Consider the following 23,091-nt stretch of genomic DNA (forward strand, 5'->3'; position numbering starts at 1 on the left):
AAGAGGTTCTTTAATTCCTCCTCACTTTCTTCCATCAAAGTTGTGTCATCTGCATATCTGAGGTTATTTATATTTCTTCCAGCAATCTTAATTTCAGCTCAAAGTCTGTTATCCTCAAATTCTGGGTAATAATTAGGGGGTGGTGAATGGGCTGCATTTGTAAAAAAAAACCAATGCAATTGTCTTCAGCACCCTTTGAGGTTGGCCTCCTGCTTTGTGACCATGGGCTCACTTCAGTCAAGCTGTGATATAATGTCCTAGTCAAGGAGTAGTTTTTAGCCAGGGAGAATTGGCCTCCTCTTCTAGAAACTGGACATTTCTGTTCTCGTTGTTAGAGTAGAGCTGTTATGAGTTGCAGGGTTTACATTTAAGGGCAGAATCCAAGGAAATTATTTGCCATTTCATCTGGAAAACATACAATTCTAGGATCAAGAGCAATAGCACAACCCAGAAGCCAAAAGGACATGAGTTATTGAGAACAGAGCCGGGAAAATGAGCCTGTGTTTCCCAGTTGTGATGGCATGGTAAGAAGAGGAAACAAAGGACTTGCCAACCTGGTTTATTGATTGGCTCTTGTCATTTGATGCTTTGGATTCCCCTTGTTATGGTGTAGGTTCTGACTCCAGGACTCTCATTGCACCTGAAGAAGAGATTCTGGTTCTGGTATAGCTTCCTGCCCCAGTACTGTTTCTGCCTCCAACTTCAAAGCTCTTTTAAACACCATTTGTACATTTCATGCGTGAACTGACTGCAGCTTGCAATGCCATCGGCACACACCTGTCCATCACACCCCCAGCTACCCAGCCAACCTGCACATGGCAGCAGTTTTGACAATATTCACACTTTCTGCTTTCACTGTAGTTTGTCCAATTTATTCATCAATTGCAATACAACTCCCCCAAAACAAATTAACCTCAGAGTATTCTGTGAGGCTGTTTTGGCATGTGAATTCAGTTGCTCCTTTTCTTCTTCTTTGGCATTTCGTTTACACAGATTGCAGTGCAAGTACAGATGGAATAGTGTCTCACCTTCTCAGTCTTTTATTTATGTACAGACAATTCTAACCAAGAAAGGTCTGATATGATAAAAGTTTATCCCACCACAAGTCATACTAACCACTGATTAATCATTTCTACTATTGAGAAAAAGTTTCTTTTAGGATCAAAATATCATTCCCCCCCAGAACTATCCCCTCTGCAATTCTTAATAATAATAATAATAATAATAATACATACTGTCAGTTTTGATTTCTCATTTTTCCAATCTTAAATTCTCTTCATTACCACATCAGTGAATGGATTTTTCATAATCAAGTCGTTATGAAAATTCATGTGAATTTCTCCTGATATACATGTTTTTGTATGCAAGTTTGCCTGATATGCTCACTTTTGCAAAGCAGTTTCTCCTTATATAATGCATTTGTATATGTTATTTTCACAAATATATGTATTATGATGCCCCCTTTACCTAATATATTCATTTTTGCACATATTACTTGGCTGGAGAACTGCACTGAAAAATTCAGAGAAGTGCACATTTAAAAGGATGGCTGTCTTTCAGATTGCATTTTCTTTTGGAAAGTGAACTAAGTAGGTTCACTTATATATGCAAACTGAATAGAATTTGTCCCCCATCCCTACATGCATTCATTCAGCTGATAAGCAATGTTGAATGAATGAATGATCCTGTTCCCCCTCCCCTGAAAATAATGGCCTGGACCACAAGCAAACATGGATGTCTTCAAAAGGGCTTTGTCAAATAGATATTGAAATTCCCAGAGTTCTGCCTTTTTGAAAATACTTATTGTGATGACCTATGGTCTTAAGCAATAAACGCATTTAAAGAACAAAATGAATTGACTGATTGAGTGAAATGATATGCTTAGAAGGCTTGGCTCCTCCAATTTATTGAGCATCCACCCTGATTTGCTTGCACAAAGCTTATGCAAAGGTTAGACTATGTCTGGCCTACATTGTCCATTCGTTTATGGTGAGATTATACAGCAATAAGCATTTGTTTTTATTGTTGTGGTGTTTATATGTCTTCCTATTCAACACCCATTGATCCCACACTATTCAGTACATTTCTCCATCATTTTCCATACCAAAGAAGTCTTTTTCTTAAGTGGATTTGTTGTGCTAGAGTGGCAAAAATGCTTTAATCCATTTCAGTTGCAGAAACCTAAATCTCCAGTTTGATTCCCTCCTGTAAAATACTGGCAGTCTGGAGGCAGCTGAAGTCTGCACCCCACTATTTCAATTTAATGTAGTGGGTGTTATCATCTTATCATTGTTGTTAATTGAGAGCTTTGAGTTTGCAGCGGATTAAATCTGACCCTCACATTGCCAAGCCTTTCTCTTGTCTTTCCAGGCTATTTGAAATTACTCCGAAGGAATGATCAGAGGGACATGAAAGCAGAATTCAGTTCCCGATATGGCCTTTTATCTCTTTACTCTTTTGACTTTCTGAGGCAGAAAATTGCTCAGCCACCATTGCTGTAAAATGCAGGAAAGGAAGCAGTGGCAGACTTCACATGGGATGCCAAAATTCAGCGCCCCCTGCCTCTCACCTTCCATCCTAAGTCATTGTTGCATGGCCTCTCGGCTCAGCATCCTGTATGTGCAAACTGGTTGTGTCCCCCTAAATCCGCCTTTGAAAGGAACTTCATCACATGATGATGCTATGTCACATCATGCCTGTTGGTGTTATGTTGGGAATGCACAAACCCATCACAATAAATTGGAAGCCTTTAAGAAACACAACATCCGTATTGGAAATGTGTAAGAGAATTGGGAAACCCATTGCATCGTGGTTTTGTGTCATATGTTGCTGGTTGATGATGTGCCTGAGAGGTGCAAACTCATCACAAGAACATGGCTGGAATATAATGTCCAGGCTGTTTTAAGGAAGACAACAGGAGGTAAAATCAGAATTGCAAATGTGAAAGAGAATTCTACTTCCTCAGTCCCTGTGCTATCACCATGTCTCTAGTTCAGGCATCCCCAAACTGCGGCCCTCCAGATATTTTGGCCTACAACTCCCATGATCCCTAGCTAACAGAACCAGTGGTTGAGGAAGATGGGAATTGTAGTCTAAAACATCTGGAGGGCCGAAGTTTGGGGATGCTGGCTCTAGTTGTTGGAGCTGTATCTGTAACAAAACTCTAGTTGTGACTGATTATAGGTATTCTAACAGCCTGACCCTTAAAAATGCCTACTCAGAAGTATGCTGCACATTGAATTTAACAGAATTTACTTCCTGATGACTATGTTTAGGCTTGAAGAATCAACCATGCATTCTGAGGAATAAGAGGTTTCACTCAGATTACATATGTCAGGACCTGAGACATCCACATGGGTCTTTTAAGTTATTTCAGAACATTTTGTTGGTGGCCTTTCCCCAATCTGTTTGGTTAAAGCTTTAATTGAAGAAAGCTTGATGAAATTCGGAAAATGCTGTTTAAAAATGCTCTGTGGCTCAGATAATTTTGTAGCTTGTGTGTGTGTGTGTGTGTGTGTGTGTTAGTTATTTAGGTGCCTTGTCACTACCACTATCATAGCTTCTGGGTACTATAATAATGAAATTTACAAGTGAAGACAAATATTTTACAAGGAAAGCATGGTTAGTTGATGGCCAGGGCTTTCACATCGCATCTTGTTCCCCAGCTTTTGTAGCCACATTAAATTATGGCCCCAGGAAGAGAGGAATTTAAATGTTTCACTGCTGGCTGGAAAGCATACTCAAGTAGGATTTTTTTTATTGTTTGCCTGCGTCCTTATTTTTCCTGTCACTGGCTGGCACCTTGATGAAGACAGCTGTCAACTCAAGACTAATCACATTTCTTTCAGCTGGGGCAGCCAGGTCTGACTTATGGAATGTCAGTCACTTGCCAGATCTGTCAGAATACCATTCAGGTCCTAGTTAACTAGAGCCAGTACAGTTAGCTACCTGGCAGAAAAGGCTTATAATATGCCACCTTGGAAAACAAATTATTCACAGAGTGAATATTGTTGACAGAAGTGGCAATGCCCCCTGTAAAAAAAATGTCCTGATTTCACAAATATATTCTGATCAATAGGAGTCCAACCTTGGAGGAAGATGAAATCTACAGCTCTCAGGTTCATTTCTCTATTATACATCAATGTTATGAATTTCCCCCCTCAGGCGTACTGTAAGTAATGAGAAAATCTGCAGAAATTTTGAATCCATATTATTCATGCCAAAGTGTTTCTCCTGCATAAGCATCGTTTAAGCACAGGCCATTCCAACGCGTGCTCAGACCCATTAATTTCATAGGTTTAAGTGTGGATTCCACTCTTGGCAAATGGCACCTCCGAATTCTAATACCACTACACTTTCCAGTAGTGCAAAGCTGGAAGCTACACCGTTCAACATTAAATACACACCTTTTCATGCTTCACACCCTGATATATTGGAACCACAGAGGCAGAGAAAAGGAATGGTGAATGGTTTTCATTGGAAGAGTGATGTGCAATGTGTCCTACAAAGGTGCCATGATGTGCAGTTCCATGGGACTTCTTCCTCCCAGGTAAGTAAACATAGAATTGCACCCTAAGCCAGTTTTCACAGATTAGCAATTTTATTCTTTAAACAGCAGCTGAGGAAGGAGTGTGGAAAATGATTGGGATTGCGGTGTGTGGGGAAGGGGGTCTAATTCTTTACCTGCATGCCATAGCCTTGCCTCCAGTTGTCTCCTCAAAGCTGCCATGCACCCCAGGACGTAAGCTTGCATTTGAAGACATCTGACAATGCCGCCTTATATGAACACAAATTCACTGTGTGCATCCTTGATCAGCAGTAGCATCTCCATGTGGTGGGGTGGAGATCTGCTCTCCTGAAACCATTGTCACTGCAGTTTACTTGGGTGGTTATGTTCCATTGTCTCCCAAGACAGATGGATGCCAACAGCAGCAGCAGCTGGGGCAAGACAAGGTGGAGTTGAGGTCAGGGCTGTGTGAGCACACTGGGTAGGAGCACGACATGGGTGCACTGACCTAACTGCCACCCTGCCCAGGATCAGCCAGGTAAGCTTCAGTGGTGCTGGTGTTGGGAGAGAGCATAGGCTGCTTCTGTTAATCACCACAATACACTATTATGCCTTTCACAATTCATGACGGCATTTCAAGTGAAATATGAAATGTCAATCTTTGGGGATTGTTATGATGCAAAACAGATAAAGACGGGGCAGTTAAAGGCTCCCTAGGTTAGGAAATCTGCATAGATCAAGTTAATAAGGTGGTAATCATAAGTAGAGACCAAGTCCCATTGAACCCAGTGGGATTTACTTTTGAGAAAAACATCCACAGAACCATGCTGTAAATACAGATTTGAGCGAATGTTTATTCCGCCAGGTAAATGTGCATGCCAGGCATCATGATTCCGAGAAGAAAAGCTTTAAGATATCTGGATTTGCTAGATGAAAGCACCCTATAAAAGCACTCCAGCAAAGAACCATTATTAACATGTAAAGCTAAAGATATTACATTTCTCTCATTATTTAGTGCAAATTTCTATAGACATAATGAAACAATAGCAATGTATTATGTTGAAAAGTATTATACTCTTGTGTTTCTGTCAGAATAAATGGATGAAAATGAATGCCAGTGTATTAGCTCTTAAAGGAAGGTAATGTGGCTTGATTCACTTTGAGGGCTGTTTTGAAAGTTTTTTTGTTGATAATAAGGCAGATATAAATTTAAATATAAATAAGTTAAACCAATTAAAGAGTATAATGGAACTTGGAATCCATACTTCCTGTTGTACAGCACATTGTAAAAGACAAGTGTGGGTGAAGTTATTTATACCATTGAGTTCCAGACAATGAAAGCAATATCTCTCTCCCCTCCAACCCAGATTATCATCACAGCTGAGATGTGAGCTTCAAGGTAAATGAGACTGGAGTGCTTACTGAAAAGCTTCTAAGCCTAATAGGTGCTTTGTGTGTAACCTTCCCATCATTCCATTCTAAAGCCACACCTGAAAGTGGGGAGGGCTCTGATTAAAGGTGAACCTTGGATGAGACTAGTCTGTTTAATGAAGACAGGAGTGCCTGGCGTGCTCTGGTCCATGGGGTCACGAAGAGTCAGACACGACTAAACGACTAAACAACAACAACAACAGACTGTTTAATATGGTTGTATTTTTAACACTGGTTTTGAATTGCTATTGGGATTGTTTTTGGTTTAATGTATTGATGTTTGGACTGGAAACTGCCCTGGGACCATAACTGATGAAGGCCAGTTTAGAAATTGAAGTAAATAAATAACGGAATTTAACCCTCACCCCCCTCTGCCTCCATTAGGTCACTGGTTTGAATCTAGAATTATCAGGCTGCAAATGGTTTTCTGCCCTGCTTCAAGGCATCACAAGATGCTTTGTTGTTGATACCCTCCCTCTCTCCGCCTCCCATGAGGAACTAACATGACTACCTTGCTGGAATTCCAAGTAGTCAACTGAAGAGATCCAAGTCTCTCATCTATCAGATCTGAATGAACTCATTATCCTCTATTAACTTCAGCAGAGAAGTATCACAGAGTCTCTGCTTCACGTTTGTGTGTAGGCACTAACAAGTAGATACTAACGGTGAACAGTGGCATAATTTTATTTTCCTTAGCAAGTATCTTAGCCAGTGTTTTTTCCACTTAAAAATGTTTAGGGGTACTCTCATTTTGACTCAAGAAAAATCACCATTTTATAGTTCAAATCGGGGAAAATAAATACAGTAAATGGACAAAAGTACAAAGATTCACAAAATGTTTAGGGGTATGCATACCCCTGCGTCCCCCCGGAAAAAAGCACTGATCTTAGCTATTCCATCCCTTGAACTTTGCATTCCCCACCTTCCTTTTTTCTAAGATAACATCCCTACCCCGACCTTTGTATGGACAGGAAGTGTCTGAATGCAGTATTTAACATTAATGTCTTTGGGGATTTCACATGACTGAAGACAGGATCTTCATTTTGACAGCTTAATGCATTTTACATCACGATCCCCCTGCCCATGACTGTGTCTAGGGTAGAATCCTAGACCAGGCCTTCCAATCAATGTCCCTGGTATATTTCCTTCCATTCTCTTGAGCTAGATAAGGTTTCAGGCCTACAAACTGCTTTAGAATATTGCTAAAGATAATATGGCATTAAGGAGGGGAGGAAAATAGGCATTTGGCTTTTGCTGATAACTGTGTTTTTATTTATTTTTAAATGTAGAGTAGTTACAGGATTATTCTGAGAAAGTGCAGTTTACAGGCACCTAAGCCCGCCTGTGCCTTTGATATCAAGTCTGTATTTCACAGTGCGCCTTTTTAATATTCCGGTCAAATAATTTTAAGCTGCTGAATAAATAATAGCAAGAACATTTGGGAACCTTAATTATGTTATGAAAGGCAAATTTGTGCAGTGGTGACCACAGGCACTTGCAAAATATTGGGCCAGTTAGTTTGAGAGACATGGAGAAAAAGGGAGAGCTAATAACATTTTAAAGATCTATAATGAGAACATGCTGCATTGAGAAGGTTTTGATGTCATTAGTAAGGTCTGTTAAGACCTGAGGTTGCATATCTAATAGCCTGCCCTTCAGCAACGCATAATTTGCACCGCAAAAGCATAAGAGTTCTCATAACACTGGATGTATCATGAAAGGAGTATAACAAAGCAACCTTTTAAATTCTATTTTGCATATACAGCTGTTGGGGATTGAATTTTAAGCAAGGTGCTTTTTAATGAGATCAAACTCAGCCTTCCATTAGAAGGCGGTTCGTCACATGTTCACTGAAGGACTGTTCTATCTGCATTTTCCTAGAGAGGGACAGGAAAGAAAGAAAGGAATGTTACACACACACACACACACACACACACAAGTCACATTTTAAAATCCCCTTTTCTTTTGCATTATATGAGTGATAAAATACTTCTCCAGAGATAATTGTCCTTATCCAACCCAAGAGATCAACAAATGGATTGGAAGGTGTCTTCTGCACCCCAGGGAAATTGATTCCCATCTGGATTGTGTTACCTAGATTCCATTGAAAGGGGCTGGAAGCATCTTTTGATGCAGACAGGAAAGCACATCCCCTGTACCTTTGAATTGTGATACAGTGGTACCTCTGGTTAAGAACTTAATTCGTTCCAGAGGTCCGTTCTTAACCTGAAACTGTTCTTAACCTGAGGTACCACTTTAGCTTATGGGGCCTCCCGCTGCTGCCACGCGATTTCTGTTCTCATCCTGAGGTAAAATTCTTAACCCGAGGTACTACTTCCGGGTTAGCGGAGTCTGTAACCTGAAGCGTTTGTAACCCGAGGTACCACTGTACTCGCTGTATCCCAAGCTAGATGCATCTTTTGAAACAGAAGGCAATATTCAGAGTCTTATTAAGATGTGACAGTGCAAGCCCATCCATGTCTACTCAGAAGCAAGTCCCACTCAGTTCAATGAGACTTACTCCAAGTAAGTGGGCATTGGACTGTAGCCTAAGTGTGTAGGACCAGAATTAGATAGTGTATTGAAGGGTAATCTTTTAACTGTCTTTGAACCTAGCATTAACACTGGTGTAGAAAAGGGAATTATAGATGTAGCATTTCTTGTCTCAGATTCTTCTTACAAAACTGCTTAAAAATACTAGAGTCTTGACTTTCCCAGCCTCCGGACTAGCTGCCCATGTCATTGTGTGGTTTCTGTTCAAATATGTTAACGAGGAACATGGAGTCTTTCTGAGCATTTGGTAACATGACTGAATTGAACTTTATCTTTCTTTCTGCTACAACTTCCAAGTAAACCCTCACAGGCCTTTACTGCTTGCACATTAAGGGGTATACTAGTAAAAATTCACTGATGAATTTTCAAAATGGCTTTAAAACAACAACAACAACAACAACAACAACAACCCACAAACTCATGTGGAAATGTTGAGAACAGAACTAAAGATCAGACGAATAAGAAACGGTGAGAAACAAAAATGGATATTTCTACCCATCCCTAGCCACAGCTTCCCCAGTCCTGGCTTAGTGGCTTCCCTCCAGCTAAAAGGTAGGGTTAGATTTTAAGACAGCCTTGGACCACTCCTTGTTCTGTTTCGAGGCAATAGGGTGGGGGCAAGACTGGAGGAAGAGGTGGTCTGGAACTCCCCATCCCTCCCACTTCCTTGCCCATCAAACTTCTAACAGAACCAGCTATTTCATCTTCATTTGCACATTATGTAAGCAAAAGTATTGAAGCAGAGCAATCAGCTTCTCCTTGTACCTTATTGGCCCGAATATAAGCCTCGCCCGAATATAAGCCGCACCTTTAAAATTCAAGGGAAAAAAGACAATACCTGAATAAATGCGTCCCCAAGTCGATCCTGGGAAATTTAGTTTCTCCCAAAGGGCGTTTCAATAGTTTCCCTGTTGACTTCTTGGATGCAGCACCAAAGGGAGGAGACCTATTTCTCTTCCCTGCTCCTGTCCCCCCCCCCCCCAAAAAAAATTAGGAGTGTCAGCCGCAGCAGCCAGGCATGTGGGGCAGGGAAAAGGGGTTTGGTGAGTGTGTGGGAAGGAAGGGGGGTATTTGGAGGAGCAGGGGGCAGGCAAGGAGGTTTATGGGGAGATAAGGGAGGGAGGCTTGGGGATTCAGATTTGTTCAAAAGCAAGCCAAGTTATTTTTCACTTTCGCAGACGGGATGGGGGAATAGCATGGCTTATTTCTGATCCAACCCTGTTTGAGGAGCTTGGGGGGGGGGGTCACCCATCACTGCTTTGCAACCTATGGTCAGGCCATAACCTTAGGGCTACATTCCCATTGAACAAACACGAAACACGAAAGAATGTTGTGCTTAAAATACTCGTGTTGGCTTCAGGGCAAGTCCCATGGTCTGCAACTGACCTGTGCTTGGGGGAAGGCTTGGGAGCAGCGGTGGGTTTGCCTGCCATGGCCCACACTCCTAAGCTGCTTCCTGGGGGGGGGGAGCCATGCCACTTTGCCGGTGGCCTCTCCCCTTAGGTGGCTTGGGGGAGCGTTGGGAGCGGCAGGTGAGCTGCGTGCCATGGCCCGCGCTCCTGGTCTGCTTCCTGGGGGGGGGGGAGCTGTGCCATGTTGCCAGCGGCCTCCCCCCTTCCCCCGAAGGCACAGGGGAGACTTGGGAGAGACGGGCAGGCTGGGGGGGGGGAAGAGATGCATCACTTTGCCGGCAGCATAAGGTTGTGAATATAAGCCGCACTTTAACTTTTTACTGTCAGAATTTGGAGGAAAAGTGTGGCTTATATTTGGACAAATACAGTAATATTTAAAACACACACACACACAAAACTCTTAAGCGAGTAATTTGTCAGATTTCATAAAGGCTGCATATTTTTTTGAGAGATATGCATTCTGTATCACTTATAAGAGCTCACTGAGTGAACACGATTGGAGACATACGGTTGGTTCAGCCTCGTTACAGTACATTCCCTACCAAACCAGTGGGGATGTAAGTCAGTCTGACCTAATATTATGTTGATTCCAAAGTAATTACATTTGTTATTTGCAGGATCTGCTGTAAATCGCGTTGTGGCAGTTATGTGGCTATTTCACAGAAGCAATTTCAGAGCTTATTAAATATATCATATGTTGCAAACGCATTCCATTAACCCCTCTAGTACCTCAAGACAGATGCCATATGTTCAGTGAAGAGACAATTTTATTGCCCTCTATGCCAATAGCAATTGAGGGCAAATAAGTTCAGGCAATGCACAAGTTAGTGTACACTATAAAAGTCAAATGACCTGTACTTTTGGGGTTAAAACTACTGAGACCAAACTGCATGGATATTCACTTTTATCAACCAGTGCTACACTTCTCATTCTCCTTCCCTAAATTCCTTCTTCTCTATTGCCCCCTAATTATTTATTATTAAATAAGATTCTTTTCTTGCGTGGTGCTACCCAATCAGGGTTCCCTAAATGCAGGGATGTTGGCCATGGTCAGTATAGACAATGGTCAGAAATGATGGGAGTGGTAGTTCAGCACCATCTGGATGGCTAGAGGTTCCTCACCACTGATGTAACGAATAAGATGATGACACAAATGTTTATGATCTGACTGCATAATGACACCGAGGACAAGTGTGAATGCGATCAGGCTAAACAAAGGAGCAAACTCTTTTTTTGCCTTGGATGCCAGTTGACATAAAAGGCAGCGATTGTGCATGTTGCTGAAAACTCTTCATGAAAAGCAGTGAGTAGTGTCTGTTCATAATAAAAGCATGTGGATTAAGGGGAACAACATATATGATTCCAGGAACATATTAAACCCCATGGCAGAAAAACCCTTTGTCCATCTGTTCCAACATGCTGCATATGGAATAGTTATTGCCAGGTGTTTCAGGGGGAAGTTGGGGAAAGTATAATATACAACACTGTGAAACACTATACTGCAGGTTAAAATTTCATCTGCCCTCAGCTGGTGATCAGTTTCTGCCTTGAAGCACAAAGTGTGATAGCCTTTTCCAATTTGTCCCAGCTAGGCTAACTGCTGAGACTAGTCTTATTGATGTGAATGTCTTCTAATCCCTTTATGAAATTACTCAGCTCCAATGTTTGAGATATATATTTTTCCAGCAGTTTTTTTTCTTCTTCCAAGAAATTTCAGCTTACCTAATGTTAAATGAAACTCCATTTTTTACTTCTTGTTGATGAATTAAAGACATCATGGACAGAGGAGGAGAAATGGAAGGGGTATGGACCAAGCCTATTGCATCTTCCAATAATATTGAAAGAATATTGAACAATGTTAAAACTGGATCCACTGTTGTGCCTAAAATTCCTGGATGGTGAAATAGGGCAGGTTATTTTTCAGCATATCTCTCGGGGGATGACTAAATTTTTCCAACAGTCCAGGGGCTGCTTGAAAAAGATAATTTTTTTAAAAAATGTATCAGATGCTGTAAAACAAATGCAGGAGATCTTTTTTGACCCAGTAGGCCACGTGATTATCCCCACGCCTGTGGGTGAACTTTGACAGGTATTGTGGGACAACCCACCTGTTCGTCATCTGATGCCATAATGATATCAGGTGATTGACACTTGTCAAAGTCCTTTGTGCAGCATTTCCCCAGCAACCAAGAAACAGCTGGAAGTCAGGCATTTGGGAATCAACGTGCTTTGCACATCTGGGGATAGCTGCTGCTGATGGAGAGGAGCACTCCTTCCTTCCCATTCCTGCGCACTCTATATCCCAGTGCAAGGAATGAGAAAACAGAAGGATTTGAGCAATGGGGGGGGAAAGGTCTTTGCACGCACAAGCTGGAATGAAAACAAAAAGGATGCGGGGAGCCCAGAAGGAAGTTCCCATGCACTGGAACTGCTATGATTTTGAGGCAAATAGGGAGTAAAGAAGTAAGCCAAGGAGAGGACAATCTTAGGCCATGCAGATTTATCCAATGTTCAGGGAATGTGCATTCTCATCATCATCATTCTCATCATCTCCAGAAAAAGGCAGAGAGAGAGAGAGAGAGAGAGAGAGAGAGAGAGAGATGGAGATGCCACAAGGCCTGGCAGAGCAGTGGGACAGAGCAGTTGCAAACACAAATGGGAATGCAATTCAGAATTAGAATATATGTCTTCTGCTTCTAGGCACCACGGAAGGCATTTTATCTTTTTACAGTGCACAGAAGTGCTATGAAGAGAGATGAATGTAATGAGGGCCAGAGGCTGGCCGAAGAAGATTAACGGCTGAAAACACAGTATCTGATTGTAAGATGGATCTTATTCCAATGATGAATGTTATGGCCCTGTCATCCAGCTACGCTTTTCTGAGAATTGAAAATAAACACAATAGTGATGCATTTGCTACAGTGTTCTGCATTTTCCGCTATTTCACAGGTGTAGACAATCCAGCGGCATGGCTCATTTTGCCAAGTTGCAAGGAAAAGAACTTATATTTTGTATGGTTGTAAGATGTTTTTATTGTCATATTTATTGCTGCAACCCACTCTGAAACCTTGGGGTAAAGGGTGGATAAAAAAATAAATTATTATTATTATTAATATTTATGACCATGTGAAAAGCATTGTATCTTGAATATATTTTGCCGTGTCTGCCAATCTAAGGTACAGTCCTTATTTTTTTCCATATCTCAGAATAGATTATCTCTTTTCAGAATTACGCAAACCCCACAATACTTACACAACCATGTAAACCAGGTTCCCACAAAGAGCCTGGAAGTGAGATGATGGAAGATAAACCCAAATGCAGAAGGGCCAGAATGAGCCATTGCATAGGATTACACCTGATTCTGTGAACGTTATTTCTAAATAAGAACCCCACCCCCATGTCGGCTGGTCTTGTATCTGATTCATATAATTTTCTGGGCTTCTCTTTCAATTCTGCATTTCTTTTAACACCCCAAGCTCCTCGGCTGAATTATTTAGCACTCCAGCTCTTGTGAGAGTTCATTAGAGCAGGCAGAATAGCCAGACATGTATTTTTATTTGGTTCAAATTGTACTGCAGTAATCATTTTTAAATGTTCTTCTCCGCTATGTAAAGTTGCAAGGCATCAACTCAAAGGACAGTAAAAGGTGGAATTATTGACTCCTAAAGGTGGCCTTAGGACAAATACTAGAATGATGGCTTCAAACAAAATTCTGTATCTGAGACCAGTATGCCTACTTCTTTGGGGTCCTTTGTTTATTGGATTTTTATTTGATTGATGGTTTTTGAATGGCAATTCCATGGGTAAGCTACTCCTAGCAGCAAAATCATGTTTAAAACATCACCTCTCCTTCATTCGCCACAATCAGGAATGGTGCTAGTTTTTACAGTTTCATGCATAAAGCTCTTGTTATCATGTCTTTGAAACTTTGTGGTAACAGCGACATCCCTTGGGATTTTTACTCTGTTGTAAGGAGGGATGGGGAGAAATTTGATTTGGTTGGCCCTTAAATGCGAATCTATCACATTTGCAGATTCTGAAGCAATGTAAGAACTGAAGCATAGCTCTATTTTGAAATTTACACTTGTCTGAATTTTGCAATGCAATCCTCCAACCAAAGTGTGCAAAATTTTTAATATATTAGTGAAAACAGCACTGCAAAATGGATTGGCGAAAAGAGCATTAGGAAAAAACCACTTGCAAAAACGTGTACATTAGTCAAAACTGCATAGAAAAATGTGTTTAATGAAATCAAAATACTAATGAGTTTCCACGAGGATTAAACAACCAAAACCAAAGCCCAGAAATATGGAGTACTTTATTTAAGACTGGAAAGCTGAGAAACGGAGAAAAACTGACAGATCCTTCTGTACCTAACTATAAATCTTCTGGAATAACTCAAACCATTATTGTTATGTCTCACATAACTCTCCCCAAGGGGCTCTCTCTTTAGTAGGACATTGGGGCAGAGGTGCAGAGCCCCAATCCCTTGAATGAGCTGAGCACTGTGCCGCTGCTGTCAACACACCAGGGGTGGATTACCACATTTTGAAGAAAGCAAAGTAATGCACATTGCCATCTAATGTGAGAAAGAGCCATAGCTCAATAGCAGAGCATCTGCTTTGCAAGCAGAAGGTCCCAGATTTAGTTCATGGCATCTCCAGGTAGGGCTGACAATGTCCCCCTGCCTGAAATCCTGGAGACCTGCAGCCGGTTAGCATGGATACTACCGAGATAGGCCTGACTCAGTATAAGGAAGCATACTATGTTCCTGTCTAGCCCCTTGCCACAAGTTCATTAAGTCCAAAGTCTAAAATTACCTAACTGCACCTGATTGGTCAAACAACTTCTGGAGATGTAAATAATGAAAGGTTGGTGCTTTGCAGTTCATCAAAATTTTAATCTCATCCTTCCCCCCAAAGAAGACCAATTCTTAGTATAGTCTTGGAGCAAGCATTAGACAGGTCCTTCCTGTGAACACTTCCAATGGCCCATGGAAGCTTTGGCGTGTTTACACAGGAGTCTATGTTCTGATATTGTCACTCCCCTCCCCTCCAATCTCCTCTCCTCTCCTTTCCTTTCCACATCCCAATGTGCAGCCAGAGATACTTACAAAGCATTAAATGTATGGAAGAAAATGTTTCATTCTTAAATAGTGTATCTATGTGTAACAAGTGTTGGAGTATTTAGATTTTGTGGTTGCTTATTGTATGATTTTGTTGTTGCTGTTAAGGCATTTTGTTGACAAGCACTTCCAGTATCTCCTTCATTTACTTGGCAATTTGCAAGTACATTTGCTCAGTTGCAAAGACTGAGGTCATGTATAATTATGAGTTGTCGTTTTTTTAAAAAAGGCAGATATAAAAGGTACTATGGAGATTGGATGAAAATGAATAAACACCTGCTCTCTGATGAGGTTCAACACTGGCCAAACTCCTAACAAGCCCAAATAGCAAAGATGTCAATAGTAACACTGTTTTGATAGATCCAGTCCCATTAGGTTACTGGACAGCTGTGAGGGTAAAGGAAGGTCGCTTGAGGAAGCATCAGGGGAAAGTGTTCATCATCTTGTTAACCTGAAATCTTGAGAGATGCATTAGAGAAAAACAGCATTAAGAGCTCCAGCACAGATGGTGAAGATGGCAGCTATGACACGCCTAGGCAACACACCAGGCAGAGGTTCTGTGGTCTCTTGTACAACTCCACTTGTTCAACTTAGCTAGATGGATGCCCAGATAAAGTCTTTGCTCTTGCTCAAACGTATCATTGTGGCTAATTAGCATCACTGCAATGTGCAATGCATTGGGTCGGGCAGTTTAGGAATGTCTACACAAAGAGAAAGCAAATGTCAAGTGTCTATTGGAAAAATAATTGGCTTTGGCAAAAAAAAAAAAGCCTGCTTACTGAGAAGGTTGTGCAAAGCATATATAACACTCACAAATTTGTATTTAGGAGATGCATTGGGTTGAATGTGAAAGTTTATCAGCATCAGCACACAGATAGCAGCTTTTGTTTGCTGTGTGCCATGAAAAATGGTTGGTATTCAGCTTTCAGAGTAGATCTATTGCAATGAATGGATCTAATTTAGTAGTGTTCATAAATTTTAATGGGCCTATTTTCAGTAAAACTTTTGTTTTACCACCCAATATTAATAAAAAGCCCTCATAGGCTAGACTAGCACTTCCCAAACTGGGGCCAAGGAATTATTCAAAGGGCTCCAAGTTATCCCACCCACACTTCTTGCTAAAAAGAAGAAGCTTTGTTGCTTTAAGCTAGTCCCTGTCTTTAAGCTTTTTGCAAAAGTGCCCTTTGAAGCAGCATCCCCCTCTTTTAAATGAGGAAAAATGTATATATTGGGCAAAATTGCATGCAAATGTGTGTATATTAGGAGAAATTCTCACTAAAATGCTGATGATTTTTTATTAGTACTTTTTGTTTAATTGCAAACTCGTATGGTAATATGGAGAACTCAATTTGAGATTGGAAAAGTTAGAAACCAAAACTGAAATTAACAGATTTACCCAACCCTAATCTGCAATGAGGAAGCCGTTCTGTTTGTACCAAAGCTTCATTGCTGCATAGGTTTTGTCTGAACATGTGGGCCTTACATGCTGAGCAAGCCAGTTTGCCTTGTTCTGAGGCTAGCCAGTGCTTGAACATGTCTTCTGAAGAGGATTTAGATGCAATTGATCTTGGGCACAAGCCATTAAGAAGTTGGCCTGCACAAACCCTACTGGTTTGCAGCCCCCAATTCATGCCAATGTCATTTGTGCAGGAAACAGCCCAGTGATTGTGGCCCTCCTTTGTAACCATGTCTAAAATGCTGTAATTACATTTCTTCTAATATCCACACATCTGTGTAATTTTGCAGGATTCTACTTGTCCTGGGGGAGCACTTTTAGTGCTGAATGGGTCAAACATAAATTTCGTCTTCATTATCATCAATCATCGTGGTAAAGATGGGCAGGAAACTGTTATAGCCAGTCTAGTAAATGTAATCAAGAACAGCTTTTCAAGACTGCCTGTGGTCTTTCTGTCTAGTTTCCAAAACATTCATATTTGGAAAACTATTCAAAGGCAGCAAAGATAAGACATCGCACCAATATAACTAAAATAAAACCAAAGTCACAACAAAGCACGACACGACATCTAACTTTCTCAAACATGTAGCACACTATCTTGGTTATTTTACATTTCTTTCAATTTCCCTCTCTATTAAATCTTGTACGATTGCTATCATATCCATTTGATTATTAAATAGCTTTGAAATTGTTATTTTATCATGCCGAGGCAATTTTATATGGTAGGTGGTTTATCTTATGACGGAGTATTTTTTTAAAAAAATAAGTTCCTTGCTACAGTCTGTGGTAAAGCAACCTACTATTTACAATCATACCTCGGGTTACGGCCACTTCAGGTTGTACGTTTTTGGGCTGTGCACCGCGCCGAATCCAGAAGTCCCAGAACGGGTTACTTCCGGGTTTCAGCACTCGTGTATATGCAGAAGCACTAAATCATGCTTTGCTCATTTGCAGAAGCACCGAATTGTGACCCGCATGTGTGCAGATGCAGCACTGTGGGTCGTGAACGCTGCAGGTTGCGAACGTGCCTCCCACACAGATCACAGTTGCAACCCGAGCGCCCACTGTACTTGCATTTTGTATTTGAGGTGTACTACTTTTATATTTACAGGTAGGTAGCCGTGTTGGTCTGAGTCGAAGCAAAATAAAAAAATTCCTTCAGTAGCACCTTAAAGACCAACTAAGTTTTTATTTTGGTATGAGCTTTCGTGTGCATGCACACTTCTTCAGATACATGCATGCACAAGAAAGCTCATACCAAAATAAAAACTTAGTTGGTCTTTAAGGTGCTACTGAAGGAATTTTTTTATTGTACTTTTATGTTGTATGTGATGAAGTCAAATAAGTAAATAATAAGACCTGGTATTGTTGTTATTAAGAACTGATATCACTTTCTCACATTTTTATGAGACAAATCAATAGGGTACAACAGACTGGATCCAAAATTAAGAAAACACACACACTAAAACTTAGAAAAAGCTATAAAAACAACGCAAAACGCATTTTGTGCTTTTGTCAGGACCCTCATTCTGATCGCCAGTCTGGGCGCTGTCTCTGAAGAGGAATGTCTCTGAAGAGGAATGGCTGGCTGGATCCTTTAGCCCAGAAACAGAGGGAACTGTCTTAGAGGAGGACCAGTGGTAGGTTACTTTAAAGCAGAGTTTGGGAGGGATGATTTGGCCTTGGCAGCACAGAAGGCTCCAGTCCAGTCCTAGCCTTGGTTGGAGCACACTGTTCACTTGGAGCTTTCCATGGTCCTGTACTTTGCAAGGAGACTGCAAAGTAGTACCACAGATCCAAGTGAACAACTTGCTCCAACAATAGCCAGAGGTATACTGAAGCCTTATTAGCCTCTGCTTCCAATCTACTCCTCCCAAAGTCTACATCCTTTACCCCCCAAATAGACACCCCTAAAGGGCCAAAAACATGGACTGGAGATATTTTGCATTCTGGGGTATACTTCCTGACACACTCCTGGTGTCATTGTTTCCTCAGGCTCTGGGGGCTGCTCACGACGGAACTGGCTCTAATTTAGTGGGCTTTGGTTAAGCAGCCTGGTTCAATGGACTCAAGCTCAGCATCAGGAGTCTTCAGCTGGTGGCATAGCAGCCTCAGACTCGGCCCCTTTTCGACCCCACTGCCAGCAGGACATCTACCCCCATGGCTCAGTGGTAGAGCACCTGCCTTTCATGAAGAAGGCGGCACGTTCAATTCCTGGTATCTCCAGGTAGGGCTGAAGCCTTGCTTGAAACTTCTGCCAGTCAGTGTAGACAATTACTAAGCTAGGTGGTCCAGCTCTACCTCTCTTTCAAATCAGAACCAGTGAAGGCAGTGAAGGCCTGGAGATGGTTGGAGGATGGATGGCGGCTAACAGATTGAGGTTGAATCCTGACAAGACAGAAGTACTGTTTGTGGGGGACAGGAGGCGGGCAGGTGTGGAGGATTCCCTGGTTCTGAATGGGGTAACTGTGCCCCTGAAGGACCAGGTGCACAGCCTGGGAGTCATTTTGGACTCACAGCTGTCCATGGAGGTGCAGGTCAATTCTGTGTCCAGGGCAGCTGTCTATCAGCTCCATCTGGTACGCAGGCTGAGACCCTACCTGCCTGCAGACTGTCTAGCCAAAGTGGTGCATGCTCTAGTTATCTCCCGCTTGGACTACTGCAATGCGCTCTACGTGGGGCTACATTTGAAGGTGACTCGGAAACTACAACTAATCCAGAATGCGGCAGCTAGACTGGTGACTGGGAGTGGCCGCTGAGACCACATAACACCGGTCTTGAAAGATCTACATTGGCTCCCAGTACGTTTCCGAGCACAATTCAAAGTGTTGGTGCTGACCTTTAAAGCCCTAAATGGCCTTGGTCCAGTATACCTGAAGGAGCGTCTTCACCTCCATCATTCTGCCCGGACACTGAGGTCCAGCACCGAGGGCCTTCTGGCGGTTCCCTCGTTGCGAGAAGCCAAGTTGCAGGGAACTAGGCAGAGGGCCTTCTCGGTGGTGGCGCCTGCCCTGTGGAATGCCCTCCCAACAGATGTCAAAGAGGAAAACAACTACCGGTACCAGACTTTTAGAAGACATCTGAAGGCAGCCCTGTTCAGGGAGGCTTTTAATGTTTAATAGATTATTGTGTTTTATTTTTCTGTTGGAAGCCGCCCAGAGTGGCTGGGGAAACCCAGCCAGATGGGCGGGGTATAAATAATAAATTATTATTATTATTATAATGATCTGACGCAGTGTAAGGCCACTTCCTATGTTCCTTCACATAAGCATTGTCTATTGAAAATTACTCATTCAGGCTCCAGGCATATGCTGGGAATACACAGGTTGTTTAAAAAGGATTGCATAGAATGGATTGGTCGCACTCTTAAACCCAGGCCTGCAGCAGCATCTATGCCCCAATGCAAGGGCAGGGGAAGAGATGGAGTGATCTGGAGACCAGGCTATATTCAAGGGAACAATACATGGCTATTTCACTTTGCCTGAAGTCTACATAACATCTATTGGCCTAAGTCACATGATAAAACCTTGGTATGCTGCACCTCATTTTTATTTATTTATTCATCCATTCCTTCTCCTTCATACTATGTCTGTCACTTACATTCATTCACCCCCCCCCCCCCGGTAAGGTACAAGTGCCAACAAAATTCTTTTTGCTGTGAATGCTGATAGAAAAAATCTTTGAATTAGCCCGTGTTTCCCGTTTATAATGCCATGCTGTCTTTCATCCCTCGGTGATAAGAGAGTGGAGGGTGTTGTGTGGCAGAAATAACAGCCTTCGGAGTGGCACAGCAAAGGAGACTTCCGCATTTTTCTGCTCACCATTTGTATGAGAGTCACCGGCGCTGTTTTTTAATGAGACTTTCTTATGTCACTGAGCATTTGTGCTGTCTGACTGCTGCTTTGATTTGTTGCGGGCTTCTTATTGGTAAGAAGGAGCGGTTCAGCAGGTCGTTCAGGCAGACGTCGCGTAAAACTGATGTTCATACTTCTACGCAGGAAAAGCGTCAGGCCAAAATCAGCACAAATCAGGTGAATCTTCTTTCTTCCATACCAAACTATAGCACAGAGTAGAAGTATTAGGGGGGAAATAATTAAATCCCAAATATTTAGAAGTAAACCCACTACTTTCAGTGAAACTTGCGCATGATCATTCGAGTCCGGTAACAAATACAGTGGTACCTCTGGTTATGAACTTAATTCGTTCAGGAGGTCCATTCTTAACCTGAAACCGTCCTTAACCTGAGGTACCACTTTAGCTAATGGGGCCTCCTTCTGCTGCTGTGCCACCGGCGAACGATTTCTGTTCTCATCCTGAGGTAAAGTTCTTAACCTGAGGTACTACTTTCAGGTTAGTGGAGTCTGTAACCTGAAGTGTTTGTAATCCAAGGTACCATTGTATGTGAAAATCTCACCAGATTTAAATGTGTTGTGAAAAAACGTATTTATTTATTGAAAACTATTTGCAAACTGCTTAATGGAGTGGTTTTCAACCAGTGTGCCATGGCACCCTGGGCTGCCTTGAATGATGGTCAGGGTGCCGTGGGCAACACCAGCCTCTGTCACTCTTTCCTTCCCTCCCTCTTCTGGTGGCCTCTTGTGTCTTTGTCTCCTAAAGGCTTGCACAGCTGTTTGTTGCAGCAGCCCTGGCTACAAGCTCCACAGGCTCCTTTGGGGCTGGCTAGGGAGTGCTGGTTGCCAGGAGCTGAGGCAAGCAAGCACGCAGGCAAGGGAGCTGAGCCAGCCAGTCTGCCAGCCCTTGCTGTTGGGAATGGACAGACAAGTGGGAGGCTGGGCAGGCAGGCAAGCAGACGCTGTGTTGGCCTTTCTTGGGCTTGGTGTGTGCAAGGCCTGCCTGGGAGCTGAGTGCCCGGTGCCCACGTCTGCCACCCAAGGTAAGGTGCTGGCCTCATGTTTACCTTTGGCCAGTCTCCATTGGGCCACTAAGGCTGGTGGCATCCTCCTCCCAGGCCCCTGTGGGGCAGTGTGAGGAGGCACCTTTTTGGGGGGCGAGGGGGCAGCTCAGAGATGTGGGACGGCAGCAGCAGTTTCCCAAAGGAATCCTGAGGAGAGGGGAGAGGAGAGAAGGCTGAGGGAACACTCCACAAGGGAGGGTGTTCGAGAACGGGTGAAAGGCTGCCAGCTCTGCAGGCAAGGGGTGACATAACTGGGCTCCTAAGCCCCACAGGGGTGCCACAGAAGGAATGGACTCAAAAACGTTGAAAACATCTTGCTTAATGTTTTAAAAATCTCTAAGCAGTGTCTATGGCTTCATACACACCATACCTCTAAAGCACATTCAAAGCACTCCTCCAAATAAACCTTGGAACTGTAGTTTGTTAAGGGTCCTAGGAACTGTAGCTCTGTGATAGGCAAACTACAGTTCCCAGGCTTCTTTGGAGGGGCAAATGTGCTTAAAATAGCCCATCCAGTTGTTAGGAGACTAAGCCTGAAAGGATAAATACCCACCATCTATTATGCAATGGTTTGAGGACTCACTGTCTTAGATATATTTGAACATATTTCTCATAGATATCAGTTTTGTGTGAATAGGCAAAGGTGCACTCTGAACGCCTGACTGGGATACAAAAAGTCAGCCAAAGCTCACTCTGTTACATACACACTAAACCTTGCTTGGAAATACATTCTACAGTATACGTATTTCTAAGTAAATAAATGTATTTTGAGTTTGTTTTAACTGGCAGAACCCGAATTGGCATTTCCCGAAGTCTGGACTAAAGTCACTTCCAGGCAACTTCTTTATCGAACACTCCTCCTGACTTATGTGCACAAAGCTTGTTGGTGATTCTCTTTATTTTGCACTGACTGCGATTTGTTGGCAACATTTCATCAGGCAGTTGTTATTGCACACTTTGCAGTACATCTCACTCTTTATTGGAAAAGTTTGATTCTGATTGGAAGTGTGTTTGTTGTGAAAGCATGCCAAATCCGTTCAAATTGTGCAACCTGAATTGGCTAGTATGCAATTGCATCCCACCCACAAAATAGCAACCACCTGGAAGTGCCCCAAATCTAGCACACCAGCTCTACCCATCTAAAGCCTTAGGTCAGGCATGTCAAACCTGCGGCCCTCCAGATGTTTTGGACTACAATTCCCATCTTCCCCAACCACTGGTCCTGCTAGCTAGGGATCATGGGAGTTGTAGGCCAAAACATCTGGAGGGCCGCATGTTTGACATGCCTGCCTTAGGTGATCATAGTTTGAAGGGCAGTCTATTTCTAACTGTTCAAAAAGTGAAAACCATCTAATTTTTCACCCTGTGAAAGTGCATCTGTTCTCTGTTTCTTCAACTGACACATCATTTGAGATCATCCAGCCTAGCTGAGTCATACTTCAATATTTCTTTTCAGAAAGAGCAAGGGCGAGGGGAGAGAGAAAAGACCATATTTATAAAAACACCCTTCTATTTCAATCTGTAGTTTTCAAATGCAATAGCTCTGAACATTTGGTGGCGCTGTGGGTTAAACCACTGAGCCTAGGACTTGCTGATCAGAAGGTCAGCGGTTCGAATCCCTGTGACGGGGTGAGCTCCTGTTGCTCAGTCCCAGCTCCTGCCAACCTAGTAGTTCGAAAGCACGTCAAAGTG

The sequence above is a fragment of the Zootoca vivipara genome, chromosome 1, assembly GCF_965207765.1.
Source record: "Zootoca vivipara chromosome 1, rZooViv2.hap1.1, whole genome shotgun sequence".
NCBI lineage: Eukaryota > Metazoa > Chordata > Lepidosauria > Squamata > Lacertidae > Zootoca > Zootoca vivipara.